The sequence below is a fragment of the Natator depressus genome, chromosome 5, assembly GCF_965152275.1.
Source record: "Natator depressus isolate rNatDep1 chromosome 5, rNatDep2.hap1, whole genome shotgun sequence".
NCBI classification, from domain to species: domain Eukaryota; kingdom Metazoa; phylum Chordata; order Testudines; family Cheloniidae; genus Natator; species Natator depressus.
Genome location: NC_134238.1, coordinates 114,999,832 through 115,021,278, shown reverse-complemented (window position 1 = coordinate 115,021,278; position 21,447 = coordinate 114,999,832). Strand labels below are relative to the sequence as shown.

Genomic DNA, 21,447 nt, shown 5'->3' with positions numbered 1-21,447 from the left:
CCAATGGCTAAGAAAAACAGGTTTGTTTACATTTACAGGATATAATGCTGCCCTCTTCTTTTTTACAATGTCAGCAGAAAGTGAGAACAGGCATTTGCATGGCATTTTTGTAGCTGGCATTTTATGCGCCAGATATGTTAAACAATCGTTTGGCTTTTCATGCTTCGGCCATCATTTCAGAAGACATGCTTCCATGCTGATGACACTCGTTAAAAAAATAACGTATTAATTAAATCTGTGACTGAACTCCTTGGGGGAGAATTCTATGTCCCCTGCTCTGTTTACCCTCATTTTGCTATATACTTCATGTTATAGCAGTCTGGGATGATGACCCAGCACATGTTCATTTTAAGAACACTTTTGCTGTAGATTTCACAAAATGCAAAGAGGGAATCAATGTGAGATTTCTAACCAACCCAAGGTTTAAGAATCTGAAGTGCCTTCCAAAATCGGAGAGGGACAGTGTATGGAGCATACTTTCAGAAATCTTAAAAGAGCAACACTCCGATGCAGAAACTACAGAACCCGAACCACCAAAAAAGAAAATCAGCCTTCTGCTGGTGGCAGCTGACTCAAATGATGAAAATGAACATGTGTCAGTCTGCACTGCTTTGGATTGTTATCAAGCAGAACCTGTCATCAGCATGGACACATGTCATCTGGAATGGTGGTTGAAGCATGAAGGGACATAGGAATATTTAGCACATCTGGCCCGTAAATATATTGCAACACCAGCTACAACAGTGCCCTGAGAATGCCTCTTTTGACTTTCAGGTGACACTGTAAACAAGAAGTGGGAAGCATTATCTCCTGTAAATGTAAGCAAACTTGTTTGTCTTAGTGATTGGCTGAATAAGAAGTAGGACTGAGTAGACTTGCAGGCTCTAAAATTTTACATTGTTTTATTTTTGAATATTTTTGAATACATTGTTGTACATAATTCTACATTTGTAAGTTCAACTTTCATGATAAAGAGATTGCACTACAGTATTTGTCTTAGGTGAATTGAAAAATACTATTTCTTTTGTTTTTTTACAGTGCAAATACTTGTAGTCAAAAATAAATATAAAGTGAGCACTGTACACTTTTTATTGTGTGTAATTGAAATCAATATATTTGAAAATGTAGAAAACATCCAAAAATATTTAAATAAATGGTATTCTGTGATTGTTTAACAGTGCAATTAATCGTCCGATTAATATCAGTTTTTTTAATTGTGTGATTAATTGTGATTAATTTTTTTAATTGCTTGACAGCCCTAACTGTAATCTGTTTATGATATTTCATCAGACTGAGAAAATCTTACTCTGAATTATATAATTTGAATCGAATGTCCTATGTTCTGTGTATTGAAATTATATGTAATAAGCACACATGACAAAAAAGATTAAGATAAGGGGTGAAATCCTGGCTCCACTGAAACCAATGGGAGTCTTGCCATTGGTTTCAGTGGGCCCAGGATTCCACCCTATGTGTCCAGAATCTCCAGTATTGATACTGGTGGCATTAACATGTATCAATCATAGGGGAAGAAATGGTTATCGTCTGCTTTGTATAAATTATAATGTGGACGTTTAATCCATTAATGAAGATAAGAACACAGTACTGTGAAAGTCACCCAAGAAAATGAGTTCAATGTCTTTGGGCGGTTTTTGTTCATTTTCTAGAATAATATGCTCTAAATAGCCTCAGTGTTTTCTCTGGACATCTACCGTTGAGAGTACTAATTGGAAGAAGTAAATCACCAGTTCAAATGATCTCAGCAGTGCTGGATCAAAGTTTGTTGACATTAATGAAGTATTTATCAGTCAAACGAAAGCATACTGGAATTCAATCAAACCACCCCCAAAGTCTAATTTACTGTTCAAGTAGAAAATATTGCCAGCTCACAGCAAGTCTGCTCTTAAAATAATGTCAGTGCAATTCATTTATTGACAGGCTATTTGTACTCCATCACAAAGCCAAATTGCATACAACAGTGTATGGATGTCATAGACCATTGTTCCTTAAAAACAAAAACAAAACAAAAACCTGCTTAGAATGGTTCTCCACTGCATACTAGACAATATCAAACACAGATTAGTTTAAGTTGATCTTATCTTTCTGTCACATATGCTCAGATGGCAGTCTATGTGCTTTGGGGTGAATTTATTAAATGAAGCATCTGGAGTTTAAGGAGTGTTTTGATTTGCTTCACTAGCTGCTCCAAGTCCAAAGTATGCACGAAAAAATATTTCTGGCTAGAGTTCTTAATCTGAAAGTGACATTGCCAAAAGGCATGAAAAAATAAATGTATTGATACTCACCTCAAGACTATATTCCTATCAAGATTATCAAGCCTTTGTGGTAGGAACTCAATTTCCCAATCTGGAGACAAAGATCACAGGTGCTATAAACACAGCTAGTTAAACTAATTCGCTCTGCATTATATGCCTTCCATCACTTGTAACAAGTGCAAAACTAAATAACCGTTTGCTTTAGAATGAGAAAAACATCTATTAAAATCATTTTGCTACGGTGATAATTCTAGATTCATATTAATAGAAGTTAAAAGTTGCATTACTAGTAGACTTCTATTGTGTAAACAATTAAATTTTGTGTGCATGCATGCAGATATAAGCATAAAATGGTGAGTTACCTTTCTCCTTAGACACATCTTTCTTTTACTTTAGAATCTGGATCACTTTATCTGGTTAAAGAGGAGGGGGGAATCTGTAAAGTGAACTTCATGATTTGAATGCAGAATGACAGGGAGAAAATGTCCAAAGATACTCAAATTTGATTGGTTCAGAATAGACGAGCACAACTTTTGTAAAAGGAAATCGTATCTCCCCAATCTACTGAGAGTGTCAGCAAACATGTGAACAAGGGTGATCCAGTCAATATAGTGTATTTGGTCTTTCGGAAAGCCTTTGAAAGGTCTCTCACCAAAGGCTCTTAAGCAAACTAAGCAGTCATGGGCTAAGAGGGAAGATCCTCCAATGGATCAGTAACAGTTTAATAGGTCAGTTTTCACAATGGAGAGAGATAAATAACGGGGTTCCCCAAGGATCTGTACTGGAACCTGTGCTGTTCAACATATTTGTAAATGATCTGGGAAAAGGGGCAAACTGTGAGGTTGCAAAGTTTGCAGATAATCCTAAATTATTCAAGATAGCTAAGTCCAAAGCTGACTGCAAGAAGTTATAAAGGGATCTTCCTAAGCTGGGTGACTGTGCAACAAAACAGCAAATGAAATTCAATTTTGATAAATGCAAAGTAATACACATTGGAAAAAATTATTCCAACTATAAGTACAAAATTCATTGGGTGAAAATATCAGCTACCACTCGAGAAGGAGATCTTGGAATCATTGTGCATAATTCTCTGAAAACATCTGCACAGCAGCAGCAGTCAGAAAAGTTAACAGAATGTTAGGAACCATTAAGAAAGGGATAGATAATAAGACAAAAATATTATAATGCCACTAAATAAATCTATGGTATGCCCACACCTTGAACACTGTGTGCAGTTCTGGTTGCCACTTCTCAAAAAAAATCTATTAGAATTAGAAAAGGTACAGAGGAGGGAAACAAAAAAGGATGAGGGGTATGGAACAGCTTTCATGTGAGGAGAGATTAAAAAAATTAGGAATGTTCATCTTAGAAAAGAGATGACGAAGAGATGACGATGAGAGAGCTCTATAAAATCATGAATGGCCTGGAGACAGGGACTAGAGAAGACTTATTCATCCCTTCTCATAACTCAAGAACTAGGGGTCACACAATGAAATTAACTGGCTGCAGGTTTGAAACAAAAATAAGGAAGTACTTCTTCACAGAACTCACAGTCAACCTGTGACACTGATTGTCATGGACTGTTGTGAAGGCCAAAAGTATAACTAGTTCCTGGAGGACAGGTCCCCCAGTGGCGATTAGCCAAGAATGTCAGGGATTCAATCCCATGTGCTGGATGTCCTTAAAGGTCTGACTGCCAAAAGCTGGGACTGGACGATGGGTTGGATCCACTCAATAATTGCCCAGTACTTTTCATTCCCTCTGAAGCATCTGGCACTGGCCGCTGTCAGACGACAGGATACTGGGCTAGATCAGTCTGACCCTGTATGGCCTCTCTTATGTTCTTATCAAAGAAGCTGTGAGTGTTGTAATTTCTTACTGCTAACTCCTGTGGATGTAAAGTGGATTGTGGTGATGTAATTAAGCAATGCTGCTGGTACTGAAAATTATTAAATATCTAATTGCCACTGTTTCAGGGGAGTAGCATAGGTGAGTGTTGATTTCAACCTCCCAAGGCTCAGTGGGGGACAAAAATGCCACATGTGAGAGACAAGAAACGTAATATTGCAAAGAGCTTAAAATGATGCAAAATCAGTTATTTTGCTTAAATATTATAATATAAGCTTCCTGGGTCAATATTTCTTGTTTAAATAATTTACAGTAATAGAAGGGATATCTCAGCAGGTTTGTGCAAGACAGGTACATTTGGGACTGTAATGAGGGAGAGGTGAGAAGTATGAAACACAGTAAGCAGCCGAGTACAATACTCTTGAATATTATCACAGAGCAGATACAATGTCCATGTAATTGTATTGGCATCCTAATGACTCCTGTATGTGTTGTTAAATTGTCAGTAAATGTTTATGAGATGGACAATAATGCCATTAACACGTAAGGGCTCCTTCAGAATTGGAATATCAATGCAAATGTTGCTGCTATGTGTCAACGTCCCTGGAAATTGGAGTACTATGCTTATAAACTATGATAAAACCAAATTGCCTTACTTTATGAAAAAATAGAATGTGTTCTACCTGCCTTTCAAAGCTGCTATACAGTAAATAGGTCATTTTAGAAAGAAAAAATTACACCTGGTAATAAGTGCCAGGAGAGAAAAATCCACTGCTTAAAATTGCTTATTGGCCAAATTTATAAGGCCTTATTCTCATCTTGATAGCATTTCTGTGTATATGAATGCTACATCTGATCAGTTGCACAGTTTTAGGGAATATTCTAGGCATCCATGGCCAGAACCTTACTGATTTTGTGTGACAACTGGAAGATCAAAAGAGAGAAAATTAGGGACACGTGGAGCCACTGACATCTGTTGATGGCACCTGTTAACACTGTGAGAGATAGGGCAAATTCTTTGAAAGATCTTACTGTTTTAAGTTTGTGTATTATTGTGAGCTGGGATTGTATGTAATCTCTCTACGGGGGAGATGTGACGGATTTGAGATCCGGGAGCTCAAATGACTATGCTGAAAATGTAATAGACAAGTATGGACTTCGGGGACAATAATTAAATGGATTTTCTAGGGAGAGGTTAATGCAAATTCCCTACCTTCTATTTATGCAAAAACCCAGCCTTTTGAAGCTACCCTCTGAGAAGAGGGTGGTTATCTGTTGATTACCTATGACAGAAGACCAGGATCAAAAGTCTGAGCTGTATAAAGAAATGTCTGACCTGCTCAGTCTTTGTTCTGTTTTTGGATCTAAGACATATGAACTTGTAAACACAGGGAAAGCCCAATTGTGGGTTTTGAAGGACTAAAATCTACCAGAGTCCTAAGTTGGAATTTGAGGTGATTGCTGGTAAGCTTTTTAGTATGTGGGTAGGTTTTTTTTATTGTTTTAATATGTTTTCTCTACAATACTTTTACCTGAAGAATAAATGTGCTTGCTTAGAAGGAACTATGTAGTAACTTATAACTAAGGGCAATACATTGGTCATAGTCTTTGGAGAGAAAGCAAAGTTCAGGCACTGGCCTGTTTAGGCAGTTGGGCTTGCTGGGGATATCCCAGTGTAAATCAGGGAGCTGTGCAGCCTTAAAATCCCCATTCAAAGAGGAGTAAGATGCAAGTTTCTGCCTAGGGTAGGTGATGGCTGGGAGCCGGTAGCCGAAAGTGGATGCCCTTGGTGGATCATGGAGGGGGAATACAGATGCAGTTTCCCTGAAACTATGACAGACATCTTGCAGCATAACAATACCCCTGTTCGTCTTCCCAATAGAGTTTAACATGTTTACACCCTGAATGACAAAAGAGAAATAATTGCTTTCTCTAGTGGAAGCAATGGGGTAGATAGCCAGCCAGCACAGGCGGAGAAGAGAGAAAAGTCTCCTTTCCTTCCTCCTTCCTGACATCCTGCTTCTCAAAGTCTGCTCCAGGTGAGGAAAAGAGAACACCCGCCATCCACGTCTGACCTCTCCCTTCCAGTCTGGGGAAAAGAAAGGTACTTTGTGAAGGTGTTGGGGAAGGAGCCAAGGAGCCTCTGGCATGGTGTGGAAAATGGGGGACTCTGGAGAGTGAAGGGGCACACTGAATCCTTGGTGGTGGGGAATTGAGACAAACTGGTATGGGGTGAAGGGAACCACACAGAGCTTCTGGCATTGGAAGGAACGGGGGGAAATGGGAATGAAGGTGCACACAAAACCACTGGCATGGGGGACTTTGGAATGGGAGATGGGACAAATGAGGACTCCCACAACTCTTAATGGGAAGGAGGCCGGTGGGGGGGGGGGAGTTGCAAGGAGTCCCTAAAAAAGAGGGGGATAGAATGGTGGCCAGCCAGGAAGCTTGTTGGTAGGACTGGAAGGATGCAAGGAGTCCTGATGTGTGCAGTCAGGTGGGCTGAAAGAAGCAGCAGCCCATTAGTTCCTGGCTGAGCACTTACCCTCCAAAAAGGAAAACCTCCAAAATATATAGTTGATGCTCTTGAACCGAACAGATCCTGTCTTCTCTAGCTATCTTGGTATTTATAATGCATCCATTATAATGGTATATAGGTGTAACCAAAATTATAAGAACATTTCTATTCATATGTATACCAGGACCATATTCTCCTCCTTGCCTTGTGAAGCAGTGACTAAGGTGTGTAAGGTAAAGATGTTTTTAATTTTTATTTACGGTAATGTAACTTGCGATCTTTATGGAGATTATTGTTCAAAGGCTAATGAAAAGAGATGCGTCTTATTAAAGTCATGTGGGGGTTTTTTGTTTGATTTTTTTTTAACTTGCCATTGGATTCATTAGTTTGTCTCCAGGCATGACATATAGCATAGGATTTGGGTACAGCAGTTCTGCATATTTGTAGGGTTCTGGTTGTGTGCATTTGCTAATTGTTTTTGGTTGCATGTCTCTGCCTTTATGACATGTGTGATAACAATTAATAAATTAATTATCTATTGGATTTACTCATGCTTACATTACACAATTACATTTTTATATCTTGCTTGCTTTCAGGTTTTGTTGAAATTAATTAGCTTATTAGTTTTCATTATTTTGAATTAGCATATTTTTAAATTGGGGAAATTAGTTATTCAAAGCTTTTGAATGACGGGCACACCTGTATCCTTCTTCATGAGATTAGCATAACCTGAAATAATGTTACCTAAAGCAACAGCACTTCTTCTTTAAGAATGTGCAATTACAGATAACACAGACACACAGATTTCAGGACCAGAAAGAGCCTGAGGCACAAAGATTATGCTCAGGTACAGAAAATACAAGAGTATTGTTAGACTTAGGATCAAGCAGACTAATTTCTTCTCAAGTCGTCGTCGTCTTCTTTTTTGGATAACTTCTTGGCTCTGGTTGGCTCAGTGCATGTGTCACTGAGATGGGAGACCTTCCTGAATGAGGATTTTTTTCCCTTTTTTGTCATAACTAATCCTATTTGTGTAGCTAATGCGTAGAGATTATAAAAAGGAATATTTCAAGAGTATAGTAGGTTGTTAAATAATTTAAGCAGTAACTGGTATTGTCAAGCAATATTTATTTTGGATTAATACCCCTGCAGCAAAATAACACTGGATGTCAGGTTCAGCATTAATGAAAAGATAATTAGTAGTGATGGGTGCATTTCAAAAGGTTCAGATAAGCATCAGAAAGTCTAGATGTTCATGCAAAATTTATCCAAATTGCCCTGAGATTGAGGTTTACTTGAGGTATCTCCCTGATAAATCCCTTCCTTAGGGTAATACCCTCTAGGAAGAAGCTGGATTCCCATTTCTGTCCAATATTTGGTACCTTTTCTTTATAGAAGACCATGCTGGCTTCCTTGTCTGCTAAAAGAGGCAGTTGGATTGGCAGGCGTCAACTGTTCTGGCACCCTGCTTCCTGAATCCTTCTGAAATCGAACTAAAATCTCCAGAATTCTTAGGCAATATAAACCAGAATACCATGTTTTTTAGGCAATATAGACCAGATTTTTTTTTCATTTTCAGCCTCTTCTGTACTTCTTCTGCACAGGCAGAAGTGCCAAAATACCATTAGAATCTGTTCTCAGGACACTTGTATAATCAGGAATGGGACGTATTGGAAACTGCACAAGGAGGACTGCTCTCATTACATTTCTGTTGTACATTTTTCAGTGTACCACTACATAGTTGTCTTTAGCTGGGGGAAGTGGGAATTGAAGTCATGACAAGCAAGATGAGTGTGGAACTATCAGTGTTGTCCTCTCAAAATAATAGGCCATATGATACATTATACCTCCTAATCCCTGCTTGAATTAAATGATAAAATCATTAACAAAATGTCCTCATCCACTTTTCTAACACGGACCTCAAACCCTTAACCAAACTGTAAATTCAGTGAAAATATTAAAATGCGGAGCTCTTACGAGATCTCCATCACCATCACAGAAGAGCCACCTCTTATTTCAACAAAAATATTTCTCTCTCCATATACAATCACCCAAACAACTTCATTCCATAATTAGTAAAAGAGTATAGTCTATGGCATCCATGCTCCAAAGACAAAATGTATATTGATTGAGGTACCCCATATGTTTGTAACTTGCATAATGACTTGCATACTACACCATGAATTAGGTGAATGAGAATATGGAATCAGAATAATAACTGATTATGGAACTCCTAACAACTTCAAATTTCCAGGCTTTAAAACAATTGTTATAACTGCTACCTCCTAATGTTGATTTTAATTTAATTGTCATTTTTTGTAAACTTATTCATAACTTTGTGTGTGTGTAAGAATATTATAATGGGTACTTCTGATTCCCTCTCTCTATATATATTGCCTGCCTTACAGAAAGATAGTGTGTCATGTGTCAGATACCTCTTCAGGGTCTTGGAACAGCTTATTCTGAGTGCTGAGCAGTGTAAAAGACTTGTGTTCTACAGACTCATTTCCTGAATATCTATGAAAGACTGAAATCCACAAAGGGCACATATTGGTCAAAACTGTAGAGTTAAAAGGACTGCGTTAGACTTAATTTCATATTTTTTGTGTGTGACAAGACAGAAATAAGTCTTACAGGCAGATGGTCATTAATAATAACCAGATGTCAATTTAGAAGGGACCTGAGTTATTGCACAATCTATAACTGCTTCATTCTCGCTAAAGTCATGCTGGAAATAATAAAAAAAACAAAACACTCCAGTACAAAGTCACTTTTAGACTCCATGAGCATCTCTTTTCCTCTCTGCCATTTACTCAGTCTTCGACCTTGAGCAAATCACCTCTGTGTACTGTGTCATTCTCCCTTTGATGTAAATGGGAAGGCCCCCATTTTACTTTGGCATGGGTGCCGGGGTCAGGCCCTTAAAGTCTCCCTGCCTCATTTGCTCCATCTGTAAAATGGGGGATAAACAATGCTTTTCTGTCTTTGAAAAACACTTTGAGACAGATGGATGAAAAGTGCTATACAAATGCAGTGTATCATTACAGCTGGAGAACTCACAACAGCTGTAGTTAAGGTTGCTTAAGTGTTTCTATTTTTCCAATCAGAAATTGAAAATTATTCTTGCTTACTGGTTAGTGTTGCTGTTTTTTCTAGTGCTCTAGCTGTTCCCCCCAACCCCACCCCACACTTCTTCCTTTGTGCACTAGCCTCTTAGATCATTTACCTCAGCAGGAATGTTCACATGTCTGGCAAACTGCTTCATTTTTTTTGTTTCTTCTTTGCATAGGGGCCTAATATGTTGTGAAGGTATATTTTCTAACCCGGCTATCTTTCACTAAAAGCATCACCACTTTAAAAAACTGATTGCAAGTGAGATTTCTAATGTGATCTCCCTCTTTTTCTTTATAGTAAGTAAGCAAGACCTGGGAGACTTGGCACTGAGCTGTTTTCTGTCCTGCTTTTATCAATGGAGTCTGAATCTTACAAGGTAAATGTTCCATTTTAACTGACTGAACTTTAAAATTCTGTCTCAGATTATTTGATTAAGGTATTTTCAAGGCATAGAAGTAGAAGGAAACCTTCATTGTCTTTAAATGCATCTATGGTTTTATCTTTCCTCTGTATTTTGAACCCTTCTTCATTCCTGTTAAGGTATATGATTATTTTCATGCACTGTATTACATACATAGGATGTTTATGAAGAGCGTGGGCAAGATTTTTTCAAAAGTACTGTATTGGTTTAACTCAGTTCCCTTTAAAGTCCATGGGAGCTTAACCATTGACTTTAATGGGAGCGTAGTTGGACCAACAGTGGGAGTTTTTGAAAATCGTGTCTTTTATGCATGTAGAGAAAACAAATTGATTTCAAATGCATTTAATTACATATAGCATTACGGTTTACGTTTGTTGGGACTTTTTATTCTTAGGCAAGCTCTTTGCTACTCTCTCTCTCTTTATTTCTATTCAAATTTCCCAAATTCTTTATTATTGTGTACGTTGTAAAACTAAGCTTTTGAGTTCCTGTCTTTAATTATAATTTTACACAGTGAAGTGAAAAATTATTCATGCCAAAAGCTAAATGGTTTTTTTTAAAAAAAATCCAATTTTCTGGATTTTGAAAAATACCTTAATTCTGGTGGTATTAGTGACTAGCTTTTTTTTTTCTTTTGATGAAAAACAATTTTGATGGCAAAACCAGCTCAGTATCCCCCAAACCTCCCTCCTCACCTTGAGGGAAAATCTGAGCAACAAGGTCTAAAGTTACATCTATTCTATTTATTTTCTTGGAGTCTTTTCACCAACACAACGTCCTCCCTTGATATACAGTATTATTTTCAGGTTCCATTAGCTTTCTTTAGACAGTGACATTAATTCCCCAGCTTCCTGCCAATGAATCTAGCTATTCTACTCAGGGTGAGAAGAGGTTTTTAAAAGCTTTTATTATGCATTTAAAAAGCTCAATAGGAGGCTGTGCAAGGGCAGCTCTTGATTCACATTTTTAAACTCAGTGTTGAGCTGGAGAATCTCTCCAGCCTCCTGACTTGAAGGCTGCTGTGAGCAATATCCTAAAAAGTAAAATAGGACTGTCTGAAAAACAGAATCAGCAGCCTCCCTTGGCTCCCAAGACGGGAGAGTGAGTATCCAGCTCCTCTGCATTTACTTACAAAGCTGAATCCCAAGACTGTACAATTTAACATATTGCAGTGCTCTAATAGAAAGAGGAAAAGGTGAATCATTCTCTGCTGTGAGTGAAGTGCCACAAGGAGATGTGGGTGGTGATTATAAATGGGAAAAAGGATTAGCATTTCTCTTACAGTGGAGGCTGATGTTTCCACTGTTTAATGTAAATACTGAAGTCAGAGCTTGATTCTTACTGCTGCTGTTTCACCTCGTAGAACCTGTAAAGAACAGACAACATTTGGGAAAGTTCAGATGTGGTGGTTCTTCATGTGTGGCTAGACACTGGTTATGGGATGCTGGAAAGGTGTGTGGTGTTCCTATGCCATGCAGCCAGAAGGGGCTGGTGCCCCCCTTCCCGGGAAATGTTTAAGTTAGATTGTGATGTTAAAACCTCTTCTGCCATCCTGTTGTTGGGAGGCTTGTGTTCAGGAGAATGAAGAAGCAGAGATGAGGTAGGAAAGTAATTGTCAGTTGATATTTAAAGTCCTGTTGCAGCAAAACAGATAAGAACTCAACTTTAAGCATGTTTTTAAGTCCCATTTGACTCAATGAGATCTCAGCATGTGCTTAAATTTTTGCTCCATAAGGATACGTGTCTTCATTGGGGCAAGAACAATTACAGTACTGTCCAGATGAGGGTAACGTTTTCAAAAGTGCCTAAATGATTTTGTATCCACAACTCATGTTTGCTTAATTTCTATGAATAAAGCATATTTCTGCCTACAGGAAAACAGTTGCAAACCCCCTCTCCCCCAAGAAAATTTATTAAACGAATCAATAATATTTTAAATTGGGATTGATGAGGAGCAGGCCAGAAAGGTGAAAATAAAGCATGCAAATATTTTTGTTTTTATAAAAAAAGATAAACAGTTTTAGAACATTAAATTGGCTAAAAAGTATAGACTATCCTTTGACTTGAAACAGTTGAATTTGGAGCTTCCATTAGCTTCTGGGTGTCATGTATGGGGCTGTGTATCCAAAGTCAGCATATGGCACTATGCAATTTTAATACAAAAACGTTGGTGTTCCATTTTGAGTGGGCAGTAGGGCGCTATCAATAGACATGCATTAACATGTCTCATGATAAAGATGTTCTGATCTTCTGCCACCTCACTGAATCTTCCATTCTGGTTGATAAAGTGTTGCAATTTGATAATCACACAGTTTTTAACCAGTAATTTGGGGCTATTAAGAGATTAAATTATCTCCTTTTCTTCTCTTCCTTGAAAGACGCCCTAACCTCCTCTTGAACAGTTACTTGTATTAACATGTTAGGATTATCTTAAACTAAACATCTCTTCCTGCTGTGAATGTGAGGTGCATAAGCTATCACATTTGGGGATCTGTATAAAAATAATTACCTGATCTTCTAAAAGATTAAATCTCAAGGTTAGAATTAGATTCACAGAGAAATACATAGGAGAGGTTTTTAATGTCTCTTTTCATGATATCAACTTTGTTAACTAAGAAAATGTCCCATTCCGTTCTTGGGTATCAGAGCGCGTACCAATGTTTTTATCTTGAACTTCACTAAGGGCTCATCTCTTATGCTAAATAGCCCCTTACTCCATGAATCGTCCCACTGAGACCAATCAGACCTCTTGAAGAATAAGGTATTTTTCAATGTGAGCATCGGTAACAGTCAGTCCTAATATGTTTGTACAGGATCACCAGTGAGACACATCACCCAATCTATGAGCAGACTCAAACCCCAAGCAGTAAGCATTCGGTACTTTACAGACAAAGTGAACAGAGCTTCTGTCATGGAGCTCACCGAACACCAACACCAGAAAAGTCTTCACTGTCATGCACTTGTACTTCTACCCTATTTGACACATTTTAGGAGGTCTGGCCCTGGATATACTACTATTTCTTGTTTGCCACTTTCCTTATTTGGGGTTGGTGACTTTTATAGCCTTCCTCTGAAACTCATGATCATTCATCAGGCTCTGGTACAAATTGTTCTCACTAAGGTCACCTAATATCTAGTTCACATACCAAGTCTTTGGTCTCCCACTTGGTCATCTTTCACCCACAGTCATTGCCAGAGCTATTCTACCTACGTTGTTCTCAGATTTCCGTTGAATATGCACATACCAGGATAGCCTAGCCTAGCCTCCTTCAATTTGTCTTCAATTGGACTAACCCGCATTAGGCCCCTTGCAATCTTATTTTGTTTCCATGTCTCCTATGCACATGCCACATTTACTCTTCTCTTTAAGACCTCATGTAGCTCCACACTTCCAGTCAGCATTTCTACATTGCAACTTGCACACTTACTCAGCTTACTCACTCAGTTCTTTAGCTTTAGCATCCCATGACTAGTTAGAACAGTCAGGCAAAGCTGTTGTACATTGCTTGTGGGGAACCCAGCCCTCTGGGGTATGCTTGACATGGACATCAGTGCACATGAGCTGATCTGTTGGATAAGCTTTACAAGTCAGATGTCCAAGCCTGACTCCTTAGGTTTGAAATTGGAGTTTCCTTCTCCAAGGTGAGCTGCCTGCCAAGGCTAATCAACCTCACCTGCCCAGACAATACTTAATTTAAGGAGGTCTTTATTCACCTTGACATACTCCATCATACGGCCTACGTAGCATTTTTAGAGGTAGCCACACTACCAGCTGCCCACCAAGTCCTGCTGAGAGAAGTCACCAGTTGGTCTGCCACTGCTTAATGAATATTCTCAGCTGTCCTGCATATCTGCAGGACATTTCCCTATGCACCACCTGGGGACATGCCCAGTGGGAGCTGATTGATCCATCAGAGGCAATCCTGCATATAAAGGTGTATGATACGGAAAGCTCTTCTGGTGTTGGCCTGTTTGAAACATACTTCTACAATAGTGTTTTCTTTCCATGCTGAAGTCCAGAGTCAGCATTCTACAATGGTTTATATAGTGGTATATGTTAGTCATTAGGCACAAGATAGTCAGAAAATCAGGGCAAGCAGCAAAGTAGACTAAATTGCTCAGCTGAGACACTGTGTGGATGCGCAAAGCAAGTATAACTCTGCTAATCTGCAGAGGGTGAAAGAGGGGAAGGTAACATGCAAAAAGTGTGGCCAGCCAAAACAGAGCAATTAAAGGGTAAGATCTAGCTAAGTCTGTTCTGTGCAGGTAGGCTTAAAAAGACCGAACAAGAGTTTAGTGCACTAAATCCCACTTTCCCCACCATTTTCACAGCAGGTATCCCAAACATTTCAGGCAGCACAGAGAAAGGGCTACACTGGCTCCTTGGCAAAATTGAAAAAAAAATCACCCTTTCGGACAGAAAGCGTAAATATCGCTGGGGAAGGGAGGGAGAAACTAGTCTGTACACCTGGTACTGGGCAATTGGGAGGCAACAGTAATGCTAGAGATGTACCACTGTGAGAGTGTAGCTCAATGGTTCTTAAACTTTTGTAGTGGTGATCCCTTTCACACACAAGCCTCTGAGTGTGACCCCCCCTTATAAATTAAAAACACTTTTTTTATATTTAACACTATTATAAATGCTGGAGGTGAAGTGGGGTTTGGGGTGGAGGCTAACAGTTTGCGACCCTTCAAGTAATAACCTCGTGACCCCCTCAGAGGTCACAACCCCCAGTTTGAGAACCCCTGGTGTAGCTGAATGGTGCTCTATACAGCAGTGATATGGTTAGCACTCCTAGCTAGATAGATAGAATCTGGCCCTTTCTGATGCTTGCACTGGGACAAGTCAAGGCAAAGATGAAAGAAACACTGTAATGGACAGGCAGGTTTCCAGTCCCTGTTCCTAGGAGATTGCAGTGCCACTCTGATCCTACTCTCGGGGTGGGTGGGGCGTGGAGGAGGGGACACAATGTCCCACTGACAGAGGCAGAGCCATGGATTCCTTCCTCCCAGGCATCAGTCAATGGAGTTGGAAAGCAGCTGGGGACAGGGCTGGATTAGCCTTTTGTGGGCCCCTTTGTAGTCATTATGGGCCCCTTCTGAGTGTGGGCTCGGCGCAACAGCACCATTGGTGCCATAGTAAACACGGTTCTGATGGGATGGGGATGAAAACAGTTATTCAAAACCAAAATAAGATATTTGAAGCCATGCTTGATTGAGACCTCCACTCAGCCCGTATGGAACAAACTGGGCTAGGATCAATATACCCAGAATATTATTGAATTTGGTTTACTTGTGTGGGAGGGGATTGTTTGTTAGTTTTGTCTTTTTTGTTTCAACACACAGAGCCTGCTTGGGGACCTGAACACTTGTATTTAATTAGCACAGTTATGAGCCATATTAAGCACGGCTGTAGCAGCCAACAGAGTTGCACCTGCATCTCCCTACCACCCCTTCCTCCACCCAAAATAATGTTTTGTAAATACATTTTTTGAAAGTTAGATTTTCTACTTTGATTCAATAATGTTAAAAAAAAAAACTCTTTAAAAAGTTAGTTTCTGAGCCTACTCCCTTTGTCTCACCATCCCTCATGACTTTAAGTGAAACAGTAAAGTTACGGGGGTGGAGTATGGGGAGGAAAATTGTTGGTGCCTGTCTTTTGCAGGGAGAAAGGGCCACTGAGACAGACAGACAGACACACACTCTCTCTTACACTTTACCACCACAATCCAGCCTCCAGCTCCTACGCCAACCTTCACACCTGGGCTCTCCTCCCTCATCTCCCTACTGTTCCCCCCACACACACACAATTAACCCACACCTTCATACAAGGGCTCTCCTCAGTCAGCCTGCTATTGCCCACCCCCCACTTTCACCCCAGGGCTGTCACCTCCCTCCCTTCTACTGCCCCCCCACACAAAGCCAATCCCACCTTCAACCCAGACTCCCCTCCCTCACTCCCCCCATACCCAACCCCCACCTTCACACCCCGCTTCTCCTACCCCACCACCCACAGAGTCACTGCTAGCTCCTGCTTCACACCCAGATAGGGTTGCCAAATTTCTAGTCGCACAAAACTGAACACCCTAGCCCTGCCTCTTCCCCAAGGCCCCGCCTCCTGTTCACTCCATTCCCCCTCCCTCGGTGCTCACTCTCCCCCACCCTCACTCACTTTCACTGGGCTGGGGTAGGGGGTTGGGGTGCAGGAGGACGCGAGGGCCCTAACTGTGGCTGCAGGATCCAGGGTGGGGCCAGAAATGAGGGGTTCAGGGTGCAGGAGGGGGCTCTGGGCTGGGGCAGGGAGTTGAGGTGTGGGGGGCGTAAGGGCTCTGGCTGGGGGTGTGGGCTCTGTGGTGGGGCTGGGGATTAGGGGCTTGGGATGCAGGAGGGTGCTCCGGGTTTGGGGGGGGCTCAGGGCTGGGGTAGGAGTTGGAGCGTGGGCTTACCTCAGGTGGCTCCCGGTCGGCAGTGCTGTGGGGCTAAGGCAGGCTCCCTGCCTGTCCTGGCACAGTGCTGTGCATGCCCCGGAAGCAGCCAGCAGATCTGGATCCTAGGTGTGGGGGCCAGGAGGCTCCACATGCTGCTCTCAGGTGCTGCGCCCCACCCCAGCTCCCATTGGCCAGGAACTGACCAATGGGAGTATGTAGCCGGTGCTTGGGCTGGGGGCAGTGTGCGGAGCCCCGTGGTCCCCCCAACTTAGGAGTCGGACCTGCTGCTGGCCACTTCCAAGGTGCAGCGCGGTGCCAGCCAGGACAGGTGGGGGCTAGCCTGCCTTAGCCCTGCAGCACCACTGACTGGACTTTTAACGGCCCGGTCGGCGGTGCTGACCGGAGCTGCCAGGGTCCCTTTTCGACCGGGTGTTCTGGTTGAAAACCGGACACCTGGCAACCCCACACCCGGACTTGCCCCACAACTACCCCTTCCCCGCAAACGGTGCTCTACCTCTTCCCCTCCCCCCAGAGTGCGGGGGCAAGTTTCCAGGCATTTCAGCTGGCGAGAGGGGATGGGGGGCAGCAGCCAGAGCCACTGTCACTGCCTCCCCTGGCCCTGAGGGCCACAGACAACCAGCCTCCCCCACGCAACCCCTGATGGTGGCCGAGGACACACATACACACACCCGGGGTGAAGCTGCAGGGTCAAGATGGTGCCCCGGAGCCCATGTCTGGGCATCAGGGTCGCCAGGGGCTGCATGCTGGGAGTCACAGCACTGCTTCCACCCCAGGAGAGTGGGGGGACTCGGCAGTGGGAGGGCCAAGCCAGGAGCCCCTAGCCTGTGCCCCATAGGGAGGGTGGCGTGGTGGGATCAGTGCCCCAGCACCGGGAACCCTCTCCCTGCACCATTTTTTTTTGGTCCACTCTGCTGCCACTCAGTTCAACTGGGGGAGCTCACAACATGGTACAGGGCATTCTGAGAGTGGTCGTGTAGCTGGTCGCGCAGATCCAAGGTCCTCAGTGGAAGGCTGTGGTGTGCAAATTACAACTCCCAGCACACTGCTTGGCGCTGGCCAGGGCTGAATTAAACCTTTGTGAGCCTCCAAGTAGTTATTATGGGCCCCTTTTGAGTGTGCGCCTGGTGCCACTCGTGCCATTGTAAACCTGGTACTAGCTGGAGAAGGAGGGAAGTTACTCTCCCCAAAAAAGTTGCATCCTGGAGTGATGCTTCTCGGGTAAGCCAGCTCCGCATCATCTCCAGCGTAGGACTGTGCCTATGAGGAAGGAAGGAGAAACGAGGCCCAGCTCCAATTGGAGGGCTTAAATATTTCCTTTTAACTGATTCTATTCATTTCTAGAGCTGCATGGAATTTCGGGGTTTCACTCTACATGGATTTTGATAAATATTTAAAAGCAAAGAAAAAATAATCAGTGTGAACTCACATCTCCTTGACCCTGAAGTTTGTTTTGAACATCAAATAGTAGAACAAAATTCATTAAAAAAATAACTGTCATTTCCGGCTGCCCAAGATGCAAACCAGCACATCTTAGATGAATCTTCTTCCAAGCCATTGATTAACCCACTGTGTTGTTCGGAGGTGGGCCCAGGTTTACGTGAAAAATTCACATCTCTTAGCAAATATCTCTCTTAACTTGTCCTGAGTTTTGAGTTAGAGGAGAAACTAGAATACAGGAGAGCTTTTTGTATAGTTCCTGTTTTGGTGCAAATACCTTACTCAGTTCTACTCGTTTCCCCCTATCCTCCTTCTGCTTTTCCTGGGGAATTGTTCTCTAGCAGGGTTTTTTTTCTGCCTGCCCTCTCATATTTCCTGCCAGAAGATTAACAAAAGAAGAAAAGAATGGAGATGAATTTTGGAGATAACTCACTATTCTCACTGGCATAACAGCAGAACACATGGAATGAGGGAGGTCATTTTCCAACTCTCTTTAGCCAGTTTCATTTAACATTTCCTGTTAGTTTCTTGACAGTGCCAGTGTAAGCCCCTGACTCCATGAAGGTGTCTTCTTTACAGCAATGAGTGGTGGTAAATCATCTGAGGAACAGGATAACATTTATTACTGCTAGTATTCCAGTGCTGTAAGGCAAAAAATGAGTCTTTGCCCAAGTGTATTAGCAATACAAAGATCGAATCCTGCAAACCCTGGGTCACGTGAACAGTCCTCACACACATGAACAGATATGAAAGGAACTATTCACATGAGCAGAGGTTTGCAGGATTGGGTCCTTACTGAGATAGCACAAAAGCATACTGGGAGAATAGTTTTGAAGAGTACAGCTGATGTCGTCATATGTTAAGTGGTCTGTACTGCGGCACTAGCTGCCACTGTAGCCATGCTGTTGTAACTGCACCAGAGCAAACCCCTACTTTAGACACGCGGCACTGCTGTAAAAAGTGACCTGCACAGGTGCAGCTTTATGCCCTTTGCAGCTCACCAGAGTAGGCTGCATTGACTGAACTAATTTTTCACACCATGCAGTGTGTCTACATGAATGCAACACTGATGCAGCAACATTTAACTCTGATCTCTGCTGTCTCATACATCGAGCCTGATTCTCTTCTCATTTACACCACTGTAATCAGGAGTAGCTCCACTGACTTCAGTAGAGTTACATCCACGTAACTCAGAGCAGAACCAAGCCCACGGTGCTAGGGGATAAAATCAAATGTTCCTTTTATTGCCAGGCATGTGTATCCGATACTTTTTTTGGCCATTATTAACAGCCCTGCTATGCAAACTGGCTTCTTATTTAAAAATCTCAGCCAGGGGATTTGTAGTCCTATTGATTAAGATTTCTCAATAAGAACGGAGAGCTTATCTCAGAATGGTAGCAGAGAAAGCCTAACCTAAACTGAGTAAAGGCTATCATTATAACTGCTGTACTTTAGAGACTGGAATCCATTGTACTTCAAACTGAAATGGAAAATTGGAAAATCAGGTTAAAATGACTATTTAGAAATATGCAAAAAAGGGTTATGGACTTCAAAAAGAAAAAGTTTTGTAGGAATCGCAATGATATTACAGAAGCTCAAATCTCTCCAAAGGCATGGTCCAAGATTTCCCAAATGGACTAATGATTTTGGGAGCCAACCTAGAAATACCCAAAGAAGGCTTGATTTTCAGGAAGTGCTGAATATCCCTTCTGAAAATCAGGCCTCTTTAAGTTGTTTCAAGTTGAGTGTCCAAAAACTGAGACTCCCAAAAATCACTTTTTGAAATTTTTGCCTTAGTACTTAGACAACCACCCCCAAAAAACTAACAATATTTTATGACAAAAGAAAGAAAAAGATTCAAGTCATTGATCTGTCTGGCCTTTCTAGTACATCCCGTCTGTTTTGGTTTTATCTTGAAAGCTCTTTGGGACAGAGACTGTCTGTATTTTTTGTCTTGTGCAGCACTGAGTACATTGTTGAAACTTAAAAAATAATAGAAGTAATGTGGGGTATTTTTAATTTACTGAATAATATTCCTTTGCTTTCCAACTGACTATCAAAGATCATATAGCAACCTCTAGGTGTACATTTTTGGGCCAGTGACATGAGGAGGCAAACACCTACTCTTATAAGAGGGGTGATGGAACACATATGCAGTACTTATAAACACAAACTGTGTGACTTTCCAATCTATTCTCTGACCTCACAGGGATGTGAAGGTGTGATTCCAGGGATGTTGCCATTTAAGTGTGGGCATTTATCATTTGAAAACAATTAATGTGACCTTGCTATTCCTTGACTTTCAAATGGTTAACTTCAACATTTTAATTATTAACACTCCGTTTCAAATCTGATTGCTATGGCATCCTCTGACATGACAGACTAGGAGTGACTACGGAAGAAGGCACCTTAAATCATCTTACAGCTACTTAAACACAACATGTTAATAACAACCATTTAGTAGGTTTTTTCAACAGATGAATACACTAAACATACAAAAACCTGTTTTCTTCTTTCATAATCAGTGTCAGGACCCTTCAATTTGCTGTCACAAATAATGACACATTTTAGATAGCGTGTCTTACTGTAATAATGAAGTATTTCCTTGACTTACCTTCATGCATCAGTCACAACAGGATACTGCACACCCTGTCTTACTGTTTAAGTCTTTTATTTTTGCATTTTCAGAGTCGCACAGTTCTATCTTTGGGGGCAAATGTTTTACAGGGAGAGCTCATCATGTTAAAACACCATGCCACATTTGATTAACCATAAAGTATATGAGCAGTAAAAAAATAAAAAAAAAAAAGGAATAACTTTGTGTAGAGTAGTGTCCTAAGCTTGACACTTGAGCTGAGGTAATAATAAAAGTTAAATGGGGACCTTATCAAGATAATGTACAATACAATCTAAAACTGAATAGAAAGGGTGGGTTATTGTGGTTTTGAGAGAAGAATTTATATGCTTGAAAATTCTTTTTGAATTCCTGAAGGCAAAAAGGCCTTTATATAACAGCAGCATGCTCAGATACGATGATTCAATTTAAATATATATAGGTAATGACAGTTTAATGTCCCAAATTATTTCAAATGTGTATTTTATATACAACTGTGCTGTCCGGTAAACAAAACAAAACAAAACAATAAGAGTGTCACTTAAAACTCATGGACAATGGATAGAGAGAGACCCTTAATGATAAATTTACATCTCATTCTTGGATAATGGAAGGGAATGACTTCTGGGTTCTATTCCTAACTTTGCCACTGGCTCATTATGAGTGAAATAATTCTTGGAGTGGAGGGCCAGAGGTTTAAAATCGGGATGGTGATTAAGGTGAATCACGTAGGCCACTGGTTCTCAGCTGAGGGCCCGCGGTCGCCTGGA

At 41.2% G+C, this 21,447-nt stretch overlaps 1 protein-coding gene across 2 annotated transcripts in view; it reads left to right on the top strand.

The window, feature by feature from the left end:
• Positions 1 to 21,447, top strand: part of LINGO2 (leucine rich repeat and Ig domain containing 2) — a 777,598-nt gene that overhangs the window by 273,211 nt on the left and 482,940 nt on the right. For both annotated transcript variants that reach the window (XR_012639613.1, XM_074953495.1), the window contains exon 2: positions 10,054 to 10,132. The gene's annotated coding sequence lies outside the window, so the exon portion shown is untranslated. The remainder of the gene's footprint in view (positions 1 to 10,053; positions 10,133 to 21,447) is intronic.